Here is a 13,530-nt window from a genome sequence, read left to right as displayed (position 1 = left end):
TCCATCGGACTTAGCCTTGGTCAGTCAGCGGCCGTCTGGGCTGTGTGTGTTGTTGGCTGGCCCTTCTGAATAATGCCGCCGGGAAGACTTGTGAGCAGGCATCTGTGTGGACGTCTTTTCGTGTCTTGGGGCGTGGCAGGGTCACGTGGTGACTGTGCTTCACTTTCTGAGGACCCGCCAAGTTCCCCCTAGCCCTTCAACCGCGAATGCACAGTGTCCCCTATGGAAGTTGCAAAACTGCAACTCTGGGTCTTCATTCTTCGGGCACAGTATCCTAAAATGGGGTGAGACGGGCTGTGGGACACCCTTCACCATGGACCCGCCGTCGTCGAAGCAGGAGAGTTGGCTCGTGGGTTCGTCCAGGCCACCTGACGACGCGAGGTCCTGAGGTTGGGTCGGCTGTACCCCACCCCGCGGAGGTGATGTTCCACCGGCAGAAAAGGGGCAGCTGAGGCATCGGGGTGGAGTGTCCGGGGTGACCGAAACCGACAAGCCACTTCTGTCCCCCCCAAACGTGACCCCCAGCACCAACATGCCATCAAGAAGTTAGAACACACACATGCACATGCACACGCAAGAAAATAGGAGACACAAACACCCCATGATTCTGACTCCTTCTTTCCCAAGCTCTTCCATCAAACATCCCTGTTCTAGGTAATCATTAAGGCTCTGTGGGGTTCAGGATGGATCAGATGTTGTGTGCTGTGTGACCGGTCCTCACCCCACCTCCGCGAGCTCCGGGCGGGCGGTTACTTGTTCCGCTGTCCCGAATTTTTTGGGCGAGGACACGGGAGGCTTGGGGTTTGGGATTTGCTCTGGGTTAGGAAGTGGCCGTTAGCTTCAGACAGAGCAAGCATTCAGATCTTTGAACTTGGAATTCTGTACGGTTTTGTTAGATTTGGCAGTGTGTTCCTGCTAATTTTAAAATCTGGAAAAAAGGTACTGATTTTTTTTTAAGTTTATTTATTTTCAGACACAGGGAGAGTATGGGGGAGGAGCAGAGAGAGACAGAAAGAATCCAAGGGGGCTTCACAGTGTCATCAGACAGCCTGATGCGGGGCTCAAAGTCAGGAACCTCAAGGTCATACCCTGAGCTGAAGTCGGACACTTAATGGACTCAGCCACCCAGGCGCCCCTTATTATTATTACATATATATATTTTAAAATAACATCATCAGTTAGAGAGTTTGAGCTTGGTTTTGGGACGCTTTGATAAAATCACAGTTGGCTTCCCAGGCATGAGAGAGAGGAATGGCCGTGTGTACCCCAACCTTATCCCACGTGAACTAACACAATGACCCGGTGTATTTTCATGCGACTGTGATTCTACGTGTGTGCGAACAAAGTTCCCTACCCCACTTGGCTGGTCTTAAGAGTCTCCCTTTGGGGCGCCTGGGCGGCTCAGCTGGTTGAGCGTCTGGCTTTGGCTCAGGTCATGATCTCACGGTTTATGGGTTCGAGCCTCGCATCTGGCTCTGTGCTGACAGCTCAGAGCCTGGAGCCTGCTTCACATTCTGTATCTCCCTCTCTCTCTGACCCTCCCCTGCTCAAGCTGTCTCTCTCTTTCAAAAATAAATTAAAAAAAAACATTAAAAAAAAGAGTCTCCCTTTGAGCTGGAGGAGGAAATCCAAGGACCTTCTGGCACCTTCAGAAGCGAGTAAATTCCAAACTGGTAGATGGGCTCAGTTGTGTATGGAAAACCGTTTACAGAAACTTTGGGGAGGTTTCCTTTTATTGGAGTGTTTTAAAGACCCAGCTTCCTTGAGGTTCCCTGAAGGTTGTTGCGTGTCCGAGACACAGGTTCGTAGTTACAGTTTTCCTGGCATGAAGCACGTGGACGCACACGTCTCTCTACCACCAAGAAAATAAACACAGGCCCCGGTGCCGTGGCTTTGCCTGGAAATATGAAAACAACAAATTTATTCATGAGCCCAAATGCAGACACATCCACCCGGTGGATCTCGTGCAAGTTTGCTGAGCAAAATACTTGAAGATGTTTTCCGAGCGAGCTGGGTAGGTGTGGATAAGTATTTTGTCATCAGCACATTAAAAAAACGTAGAAACTGGATGTCTTGGTGTTGACAGACAGCTTTTTGGCTTCCTCCATGCTCATGGAAATTCTTGACTTACTAGGTAAATCTCCATGTAGCTCGTGCCAAGGGGCATGGATTCTAGAAGAACAGGTCCTAACATTAGGAACTGTTAAGGTCTCAGTGCAGGGAAACTTATGCTTCTTGAGCCATTACCCTTGACCGTCATGAGTGCTGCCTGATCTGTGTGGAGGTAGTCGGTTTCTAGCAACCGTTCTTGAAGCTGAGCGAACCTCAGGGCCCCTCCCCCCTAGAGGACCTGGGAATCTGCATCTCTGGCAAGTTCCCAGAGGTGCTGGTCTGTGTCCCCACTTTGAGAAGCAACGTTCTGGAGAATTCACTCTCTGTCTTGTGAGAAGATTCTGCTTCACAAGGACTCGAAGGTCACTCCCGATTCTGAAGACAGGCCACACCTGTTCCCAAGGCTCACTGTGGGTATCTTCTCTGATGTTGCTTCTGGGAAGCGGGCTGGGCAGGCTGGGGAGCCCGAAACCTTCCGTTCCTGATCCATTCTTAACATTTAACACAAGTGGGTGGCAAATACCGCCTGAAAACCTGCGAGTCTGTAAGTGGAGTCCTGGGAAGGGGTGCCAGGTGCGTGCACGTGGATGCTGCTTCTCAGTCTGTCCTCTGTGGTCCCCGCGTCCTCCTGGGTCCCGCTGGAACAGGTGCCAGGCTTCCGTGATGAATGCCTGCTCGTTCAGAGGGCCTGGGGCTCACACGCCGGACCCTTTTTAGGAAGACCCTGGCTTTGGACCGGCAGGGGCGGACTCTCATCATTGGGATGGTGGTTCTTACTCCCACAGGGGCAGAATAATGTGCCTCTGCCCTCCACGAGCCCCAGGACTTTGCTCCCACCCTTTGAAGGCTGGGAGAGGGCCCTCATTTCCGGGGGCTTGAAGGCACTGCTGTGAACACCTACCGCTGCCAGCCGCTGACTCTGGCCGCCCCGCCATCTGCCCAGCACAGGTGTGGCGGTGGGAGCTCTGGCTGGAACAGGACACCCACGAGAGCGCCCCTCTTCCCCAAGCCAGGATCAGGCCACGGATTGGGCTGACACACCGGTGGGGGTGGGACTCGGAGCAGGGCCTGGGGGCCGTGGGCTCTGCTTAACCTCAGTGACGCCCCCTCCCCCCACCGGGCCCTAGGCGGGGCCTCAGTGTCAGGTTCTAAGCCTTGATGGCTTCTTCCAAACCTCTCCGGCTTCTTTCTTTAACTAACCTTTCAAATGAAGGGTCTGGGGGGGGGCCCTCCGGTCTTGAACTTCCCTGGGCACCTTTCATTTAGACTAACTTAGACTTACGTGGGTGTGACTCGCTCTAGAGAAGCTGGGGGTTCTCCTGTCCTTTGTCCACAGCCTTCCCCCGGCTTCCTCTGAGTACAGGGGTTGTTTTTCCTCCTGTCGGGTGTGTCTTGGAGCATTCTTTACCGGTACCTGTCCCTGTGTGCCTGGCACACAGCCCCAGACACGGCGTGTTTGCGGCCCTGAGCCGAGAGAGGGGCTCAGTGCCAGCGACGGGCTGTGGGTTTCCTTTTGGCCTTTGCCCTCTGCCTGGGGGGAAGCAGCCTCTCTTGCACAATGTCGGTGGAATGGCCCGGCTGTAGAAGTTTCTTTTCGGGAACTACTTTAGGCATCGCTAGAAAACACTCATGATCTTTGCTTCCAAGCGGCCCTGTCCCGTGCCTTCCCCCCTTCCCCATCAACGTGGCCGTCTCTTGTTGAGGGGTGTGGTTTCCAGAGGACTCTATCGATCTGGCCCCTTGTGTCTGCCATGTAATTCTCTTCTCCCTGAAAGAAAGACTATCCTTTTTTTGGGGGGTGTCTGAGTGGCTCAGTTGGTGAAGCATCTGACTTTGGCTCAGGTCACAATCTCACAGTTTGTGAGTTCGAGCCCCACATCAGGCTCTGTGCTGACAGCTTGGAGCCTAGAGCCTGCTTCGAATTCTGTGTCTTCCTTTCTCTCTGCCCCTCCTCCACCGGTGTTCTGTGTCTCTCTCAAAAAATAAACACACACACACACACACACAAAAACACTTTAAAAAAATTGTTTCTTACAAATTCAACATCCATAGCTATTGATACACGTATTCATTTCCAGATTCATTTCTGCAGAGATTGGCTGCCTTGGACGGATCTCACGACTGTGCGTGCAGTTCACGCAGGCCTGATGGACCGAAGTCCCCAGCGGTGCATCCTGGGGCCTCCCGCACTCTGATCATTGTCCTTCCCGCCCCGGGGCTGAGTCCCTGGGCCTGGCATTGCCCCTCTGAGGCAGAGGCCTGTCTGCCCTCCAGGGCCCCTTTCTGTGAGCTCCCTGGCCGCTGCGGTCTGGACGCCCCCCCTGGCTCTGCCTTAGGAACAGTGAGGAATGCAGGTGGAACAGGACGCCAGAGCGGGACCGGTCACTGTGTCCCCGCTCCCTTGGCGTCATGTCCTTGGAGCTTCGGAGTCTCCTGTGAGCACCTGTCACGGGGGCTTGCTGGTCTGCCACTCAGAGCCTGGTCCTCCTCCTCCTCCACGCTGCCGTACCCCCACCCCCGACCTTCCTCAGCCCCAGGCATGGTCGGGTCGGGCCTGGAGCTGGCTCTCCCCGAGTCCCCTCCTCTTCCCTCCAGACCCATCCACTCGAAGCGAGATGCTCCGTGCCCGCCCGCTGACCACAGGTGCCATGCTCTTCTGGTCTGTTCCGGCCGCTGAATAAAGCAGCCCAGACTGGGGGGCTTCCGCAAGACAGCCTCACCCTTGGCGAGGTGGGAAGTTCGAGGTCAAAGCGTCGGCAGCATTGGTTTCTTCGGAGGATTCTCTCCGTGGCCGTGACAAGCGGCCGCCTTCTCTCTGCGTCATCTCGTGGCCTTCCCTCTGTGCCCGTGGGTCCTGACCTCTTCTCGTGAGGACATGGGTCGTGTTAAGTCAGAGCCCGCTGTTAGGCCTCCATTTTGTCTTAGTCGCCTTTTTAAGGAGCTATCTTCAAATATGGTCACACCTGAGGTATTTGGGGGGGGTTAGGATTCAACATACAGTTGTGGGCTGACACGGCTCATGCTATACACTCTGTTCTTCTTGTCTGAGCCCCTGCAAGTTCAGGCCATGCCCGCACCCAGAGCTCTCGCTTGGTCGGGTTGCATGGGATGTTTTTAAATTAAATAATTTTATAAGTAAATTTTTTGATGTTTATTTATGTGTTAGAGACAGAGTGAGCAGGGGAGGGTCAGAGAGAGGGAGACACAGAATCCGAAGCAGGCTCCAGGCTCTGAGCTGTCAGCACAGAGCCCAACGTGGGGCTCGAACCCATGAACCTGGAGATCGTGACTTGAGCCGAAGTCGGAAGCTTAGCAGAGAGAGCTGCCAGGGCGCCCCTCTAAGGGGAGTTGGTCTGATGCTGGAGCTCGAAGCCCTCCGGGCGGGCAGAGTCAGGAAGGGAGGTTCAGGAGCTGGAGACCCCTGGGAACAGACCGAACCTGCCCCTGACCTTGTTGGTACCGGCGCCCAGCAGCTCGGGCCCTTGGTCACACATCTGGTCCCCAAGTCGGAGAAGCTGGAGGAGGGACTAGGGCACGTTGACCACAGCGTGCATGAGCTACAGCATGCCTGCCGCTTCCCCCTTTCCCTCCAGAACTTCCCGGAACCTTCCTAAGTGCCCACGCACCCAGAACGCACCCAGAACATAGGGATAATGGAGTTCAGCCTCCCTGAGTGGACGCTTTAGAAGTCGGTCACACTGCCAGCCAGCAGCTGGGAAGCCTGTAGGTGAGAGTGGGAATGAGCTGGATTTAGGGAATCCCGTCGGATATGTGCCTTTTCCGTGAAGGGGGTGCCAGTAATGACACGAATTAATACCCTCTCTGTGGAGGGTCATTGACGGAGGTCAAGTGTCCCACTTTGCCCCTGGAGGGAGGGTAAGAAATCTCAGCCTGACACACTTCTTGACGCTCCAGGACCATCATCTCCCACGTGAATCAAGTTTCCCTTCATCTCCCCCGTCAGTGGCTTCTTCACAGAGGGCTGGGGTACCCCTGCCTCAAGTTCAACCCCGGGAAGTGGACCTGCCCTCTTGTTATCAGGAATTGAGTTTCATGATGTTTTCAAACTGGTGGTTGACGCTCTGTGGCTCTGGAAGGAGGTTCCTACAAGAGTTGTGTTCTGTGGCTAAGTGGGAATTCTTTTCGGGCTTCCTCCTAATTCCGATCCCGGCTGGTGGTTTTAGATCGCATGTATATTTTCTGTTTAGCAGTTGAAAATCCTTTGTATGTGTGTTTTCTGCGTCTTTATGGTGAGGGTAAGATTAAGCTGGTGCTAAAAGCAAAAGAGGGATTTTTGAAAGTACAAACAGATGTGGAATTCTATCGAAGGATACCAGAATCTCTCAAGATGGTTGTGTATGTTTTCATTAAAACAAAATAGGGGGTGCCTGGGCGGCTCAGTCGGTTGAGCGTCCGACTGTTGATCCCGGCTCAGGTCTTGATCTCAGGGTTGTGAGTTCAAGTCCTATGTTGGACTCCGCACAGGGCACGAAGCCTACTGGGCGGCTCAGTCGGTTAAGCGGCCGGCTTCAGCTCGGGTCATGATCTCACAGGTCATGGGTTCGAGCCCCACATCGGGCTCTCTGCTGACAGCTCAGAGCCTGGAGCCTGCTTTGGATCCCGTGTCTCCCTCTCTCTCTGCCCCTCCCCTGCTCATGCTGTCTCTCTCTGTCTCTCAAAAATAAATTAAAAACATTAAAAAAAATTTTTTTAAAGTAACGTGATTACCGATAGTAATAGGTTTTCTAGCAGGACACAATGTTGCCATCATAGGCAACTCGGTAGAGAGAGTAGAGAACAGAGCATCTGGGAACCCAGATGGTCGGTCTGGTTTGGGTTTTGATTATGACTTCGACCTTGGACACCGCGGCACGTTTCATGATTTCCCGTAACCATAGTCCACGGCCACGTTCCTCCTCTGGAGAATGGACAGAGTTACGCTCTCCCTTCTTTCCTGACTGGCGAGTTGGAGGGTCGTAATGACGAAGCCACAGTCCCTTCCTCTACGTTAATGAAAATGCTTCCTCACCTGTAGAAGAACTGTGAAAAAGTGTAAAGTGAGGGACACCATGATTTTATTTACTGTATCACCGTCCGCCAACAACTGATTTTTCACTCACTCGCTCGTTCGCCCAACAACTGTTTATTGAGCAACTGCAGTGTGCTATAGGCATGGTTCCAGATGCTGGGAACACAGCAGCAGAGAGGATGAGTTCTCTGCACGGTGGAGCTTGCAGTCCAACAAACGGATAAACGCTGGGAAGATCAATAAAGCAGGGGGAGGCGTGGAGAAGGAGGCAGGGTCTGGCTGAGCTTCAGTGGGTTGGTCAGGGAAGATGCCAGTGAGGTGACATTTGAGCAGAGAGGTCCGAGGGGAGTGGGAGTGAGCCAGGTGGCAGTCTGGGGGAAGTCACAGCAAGTGCAAAGGCCCTGAGGCACGACAGTAATGCCGATGCAGCTTGAGTTGGGTGATCAGGCAGGAGCAGAGGGGAAGAGTTGGAGGTCTGAGAGGTCGAGACGAGTCCGGTAATGCAGGACCTCGTGGGCTGTGAGAGGACTCTCCCTTTTTGAGGTGTGAAGGGAGGTCGTTAGGGGTGGGAGCCGCGGGGGACGTGACCCGGTTTCCTGTCTGACGTCCTTCCCTCTGGCCGCCTGTGGAGAGTGAAGGGCGGAGGCAGGCAGACCCGAAGGGGCCGGGCATGATGGCCGCAGAGCTGGTGGGAAGTATCAGGTGTGGGGTCCCGTCTCTAGAAGGCGCCTGGCAGGGTCTGCTGACAGCTCACACGTCTCACCGAGAGACGGCTACTCGGCTCCTCCTGCCTCGTTCCAGTCTGGGGCAATCTGGCTGTGTCGTGCCGAGTCCGGGGCACCTGAGGACCCCCAGCTCGTCTCCGAACCCCTGGCTGCACGGAGAGACGAAAATCACCGTGGGGCTCGGAGGTCCACGGGAGACGTTCTGCCCAGGAACTCAGGTCACGGTGTGACCTCCCCCGGGCCCCCTGTCCCCTGTCCCTGAGGGTCACTGGGGGGCTCGCTCAGCAAGGAAGACAACTACGTTGGCCCCGTGCTGCCTGTTCGAGTTGGTGTTCGTCGCGGAAGCCTTGGCCATCCGGGACGTGGTGATTCATTAATAAAAGACAGACAGCACTTGGGTGGCCTTCGCTTTAACTCGGGACGCCCAGTCCTCCCTCAGACAACTCTCTCTGCTCTTACGGGCTGGACCCACCCCTGTGCTCCAGCGAGGCCCAAGTTGTTGATTTGTCCCCGTGTTCGCTCAACTACCCCAGCTCTAAACTGGAAGAAGTCTCTTCTGTCCCTCAGGTCCCCCCACCCCCCACCTCCATGTTCTGCTAGTTTTATTCCCTTTGATCTTCTGTTGAGAATTCATTTCCTTCCCAGAACAGAGGCACCCAGCTCGGAGCAGTGCAAACCGCCCCCCGGGGCTGGTGGGCACCTGCTCCCCCCGTCACCCTGCTCCTCCCACCACCTGCCTGCTCAGCGGGCACAGAGCTTACAAGGTTGGTACCTGAGCTGTGGGTGGAGAGGACAGAGAAAGAAGGGATAGTGCTGCACCGCCTACCTGGCTCGGAGACCGTGGAGACAGGAAAGCACACGTGAGATATGACACAAAGAGCAGAAATCGGGAGTCGCAGGGCCTGACAGGGCGCTGGGAACCGACGCCCTGCCTGTGTTGGTTTGGGAGGTCTCTCTGGCCCTGCCTGTGGGGAGGCAGTCTGAGCGATGAGCAGAGTCTGAGCGGTGCCCCAGAGCCATCTGGAGGGGCGACTTCGTGAAGAAGTGAAGAAGGACTGGTTTGGAGGATGTATGTATGAAGGTCTATCCATCTGCCTTTTGGAGGAGGTCGCATGCAGGGGAGAAAGACCCAAGCCGTGGGGGCTTGGGAGGAATTGAAACCCTCCGGAGAAAGGGAGGAAGGCACGTGTTTGGGTCACTGTCCATGAGTCAGACTGAAAGAGAGGGTGAGACTCTTTTTTTTGCTACCAGTCGGGAGTGAGGTCCTCACCCTCCCTCTCCCCTGCCACCTCCCATTTATTTATTGATTAAAATTTTTTTTCATGTTTATTTATTTTTGAGAGAGAGAGACAGAGACAGAGAGAGAGGGTGGGGAAGGGGCAAAGAAGTGAGGGAGACACAGAATCCGAGCTGTCAGCACAGAGCCTGACCCGGGGCTCCAACTCCCAGACTTCAAGATCATGACCTTAACCAACTGAGCCCCCCAGGCTCCCCTGCTACCTCCTTTTTAAATTTTTTATTAATGTTTTATTTATTTTTGATACAGAGAGAGACAGAGCGTGAGAGGGGGAGGGGCAGAGAGAGAAGGAGACACAGAACCGGAAGCAGGCTCCAGGCTCTGAGCTAGCTGTCAGCACAGAGCCTGACGCGGGGCTCGAACCCTCGAACGTGAGATCATGACCTGAACCGAAGCCGGATGCTCAACCGACTGAGCCACCCAGGTGCCCCTGCTACCTCCTTTTTAAAGACACTTTATTTTTTTGAAGTTTATTTATTTTGAAAGAGCGAGTGTGCGTGAGCAGGAGAGTGACAGGGAGAGGGGAAGAGAGCGTGCCAAGCAGTTTGCACACCGTTAGCGTGGGGCCCGATGTGGGGCTCGAACTCCCAGACTGCGAGATATGACCTGAGCCGAGGTCAACAGTTGGGTGCTTACCTGAGGCACCCCTAACGAGACTTTAAAGATCAAGTTGCTGGGGTGCCGGGCTGGCTCAGTTGGTGGAATGTGTGACTCTTGGTCTCAGGATCATGAGTTTGAGCCCCGCTTTGGGTTCAGAGATTATTTAAAAATAAAAAATCTTAAAAAAAAGATTAAATCACTTTAAAAAAGATTAAAAAGTTTTTTTAACATTTATTTATTTTGAAGAGACAGAGCATGAGTGAGGGAGGAGCTGAGAGAGAGACACACACACAGAATCTGAAGCAGGGTCCAGGCTCCGAGCTGTCAGCACAGACCCCGACACGGGGCTTGAACCCATGGACCACAAGATCATGACCTGAGCCAAAGTCAGACGCTTTACCAGGCGATTAAGGCTTCGTTTGTTTTTTAATTTATTTATAGTTTATTGTCAAGTTGGTGTCCATATAACACCCAGTGATCTTCCCTACAAGTGCCCTCCTCCATGACCATCAACCCCTTCCCCTTCCCCCCTCCCCCTTCAGCCCTCAGTTTGTTTTCTGTATTCAAGAGTCTCTCATGATTTGCCTCACTCTCTCTCCCTAACTCTTTCCACCCCCACTTCCCATGGTCCTGTGTTAGGTTTCTCCTGTTAGACCTATGAGTACGAACATATGGTATCTGTCCTCTGCCTGACTTATTTTGCTTAGCATGACACCCTCGAGGTCCATCCACTTTGCTACAAATGGCCAGATTTCATTCTTTCTCATTGCCATGTAGTACTCCATTGTATAGATAAACCACATCTTCTTGATCCACTCATCAGTTGATGGGTATTTAGGCTCCTTCCATGTTTTGGCTATTGTTGAAAGTGCTGCTATGAACATTGGGGTACATGTGCCCCTATGCATCAGCACTCCTGTATCCCCTGGGTAAATCCCTAGCAGGGTTATTGCTGGGTCATAGGGTAGTTCTATGGATAGTTTTTTGAGGAACCTCCACACTGTTTTCCAGAGCGGCTGCACCAGTTTACATTCCCACCAACAGTGTAGGAGGGTGCCCATCTCTCCACACCCTCACCAGCATCCATAGTCTCTTGATTTGTTCATTTTAGCCACTCTGACTGGCGTGAGGCTTCTTAATTGTGTTACTCCTGTAAGTCACTGGGTGAGGAAGTGTCCCCTTGTCTGTCTCCTGACCCACAGGGAGAGAGCCAATCAATCAAGGATCACTTATGCTTTAAAAAAAATGCTTTTGTTTAGGATTCTAAACAAGATTTCAATGAAAACTTTCTCTGAAAATAGGCCACAAACAACGCAGTTGAGTAGATAGAAGTATCAGAATGGGGAGTTTTGTTTCTGCCCGTTGTGGGGGGAGCAGGGGCTGGACTTGGCCTCCCCCTGCCTTGCAGTTCCATGGCGTGCAGACACAAAGCCGGATCGTCCCCACCCACACCCCCCCCCTGCAGTGCTTGTCTAGGGGCAGGAGGAGGTCGGTGTGGGGACGGCCGGGGGGCATGGGGAGCAGCCGTCTGTGGGACTCTGCACAACTTGTTTCTTGGCCTTGATTCCGAAGGGGGATTAGGGAATTCTTCTAGAAGATTCCACTGCAGAACGGAATCCTGGAGCCCAGAGGCCTCTGCCTCCCACACGTGGGTTGGGCTGTGGAGCCGCCCTGGAACCGTGGGGCTGGAGGACACATGCATGGCCTCCCCCGAGTGACTCGGGGCCCCAGCCGGGGCAGGGCCTTGTGCTGGGCCTGGCCAGGCTCCCAGGAAGCTTCGTCCCCCCACCCCCGCAGCCAGGCTGAAGGCTGAGAGCAGCACTCTAGCTGAGTCCCAGATGTGCGGGGCCCTGACTCGGGGTCTGCCTTGCTGATGCTCTGTGGAGACGTGGCGCTGCTCCTGGAGGTGGTCCTGGAATGGGTTCAGATCTTTGTGTGGTTCTGTCTGATCCGCCTTTCCGGGGGGAGGCTCGGGGTTCCAGGGTTTACTCGGAGCCCTCTGCCCCGTCCGCTCAGCCCTGGTGGAACTTGACCGGCCTCAGGGGCTTGTAGGGGGGCGGTGGGGGTGGGGGGATGGGGAGGGAGGCTCACTTCTTGGAGGGGAATCCCATAATCAGCACTTGGGGGAGTTCTCCGCCCTCGTCGGATTCAGTTCAAGCTTTTACAAAGTCGAGTTCTCCAGTGAAGAGTTGTACCCTCGGGCTCTGAGTCTGTCACTCTGTGAGCTCACAGTTGAAATGCTTTTAGGGAAGGCAGGTGGGGCTGTGGATCCTGAGGGTTCCGGATGGAAGAAGTGAGTCTGGCCCGCAGTACCCAGAACCCAGGTCCCTTCCAGGCCAGGGAGCCAGCCAGCAAAAAGCTCAGGCCCCTGGCCGGCCACCAGCAGCTGGCCCGGCTCCACACTACAGACTGTGCAGCAGAGAGACGGCCACACAGTGACCCGCTGGAAACCAAGGGTCTCCCTCAGAGAAGCTGGAGCTGGGCTTGGGGGGCCCCTTCCCTGGTGTTCCCTGACTCCAAGTCACTGTTTATTTGTTAATTTTTTAATTTTATTTATTTAGGGAGAAAGGGAGAGAGCAAGCAGGGGAGGGGGAGAGAGAGAGAGGAGGAAAGAGAATCCCAAGCAGGCTCTGCATGGTCAGCATGGAGCCCAACGTGGGACTTGAACTCACTAACCAGGAGATCATGGTCTGAGCTTAAGCCAAGAGTCAGGCACTTAACCCACAGAGACCCCCTGGCGTGCCCCCCCCCCCCCCGTCACTGTTTATTAGTTAATTTCCACGTTCAGAGTGAGGCCGATCCCCACCATCACAGAGCGTTGGATCTTCTCAGAGACAGTGGTGACAGGGGCCAGGGCCAGGGTGACAGATGTCAGGGGCCAGATAGGCCACTGAGATCCTAGGAGTTTTGTGTCACTGGAAACAGACAAATGTAGGGAATATGGAGCCCAGCTGGAAATCTGAAATCTCCCCATCTTATAATGCTGGTATTGACTCAAATGAAAAATAGCAGCAAACAACACAGTGTGCTGGTCGAAACCTGCCAACAGCCTCCTTGTGACCCTTTCTCTGCATAGGAAGTCAGGTCTTAGGGACAGGGGGTGACTCACAATGGGTCGCCAATCTGGTAAGCAGCCTACACTCACGCCTGAGTGTCTAGACTCTATCTAGACTCTGGTGCAGTGTGCGGTCAACCTCCAGCCAAGCAGAGGAGATCCAAGGAGGTTAGGGGTGATCATCCAGCTTAGGAAGGGGCAGAACCGGGATTTGAACCCAGAGCTGACTGTCTCTGTCTCATCTGCTGTGGCTGGGATGAGAATTGATGAGCATCTGCTTGGTTCTGGAGCAGATTTTCTTTATTTTTTTATTTTTTTGTTGTTTATTTACCTTTTGAGAGAGAGAGAGCGTAAGCGGGGGAGGAACAGAGAGAGAGGGAGACACGGAATCCGAAGCAGGCTCCAGGCTCTGAGCTGTCAGCACGGAGCCTGACGTGGGGCTCGAACCCACAGACTGTGAGATCATGACCCGAGCCAAAGTCGGATGCGCAACCGACTGAGTCACCCAGGCGCCCCTCGGATTGTCTCTTTCTTAACCCTCAAACCAGAGCTGTTTCTTGACCAGTGAATAGGTCCCCTGGGTTCTGTGGACGTTTGGGGGAGCAGCAGGGGGATCCTGAGGGTGCGTCTGTAGGTGAATTCTCTGTCCCTCTTCCTCACACCCCTTCGTGCTTCCCGGGCTTCCTCTCTGAGTGTCTGAGGAACCCCCCCA

The sequence above is a fragment of the Suricata suricatta genome, chromosome 17 (genome assembly GCF_006229205.1).
Source record: "Suricata suricatta isolate VVHF042 chromosome 17, meerkat_22Aug2017_6uvM2_HiC, whole genome shotgun sequence".
In the NCBI taxonomy this organism is placed as follows: domain Eukaryota; kingdom Metazoa; phylum Chordata; class Mammalia; order Carnivora; family Herpestidae; genus Suricata; species Suricata suricatta.
This window is presented reverse-complemented; position numbering follows the sequence as displayed.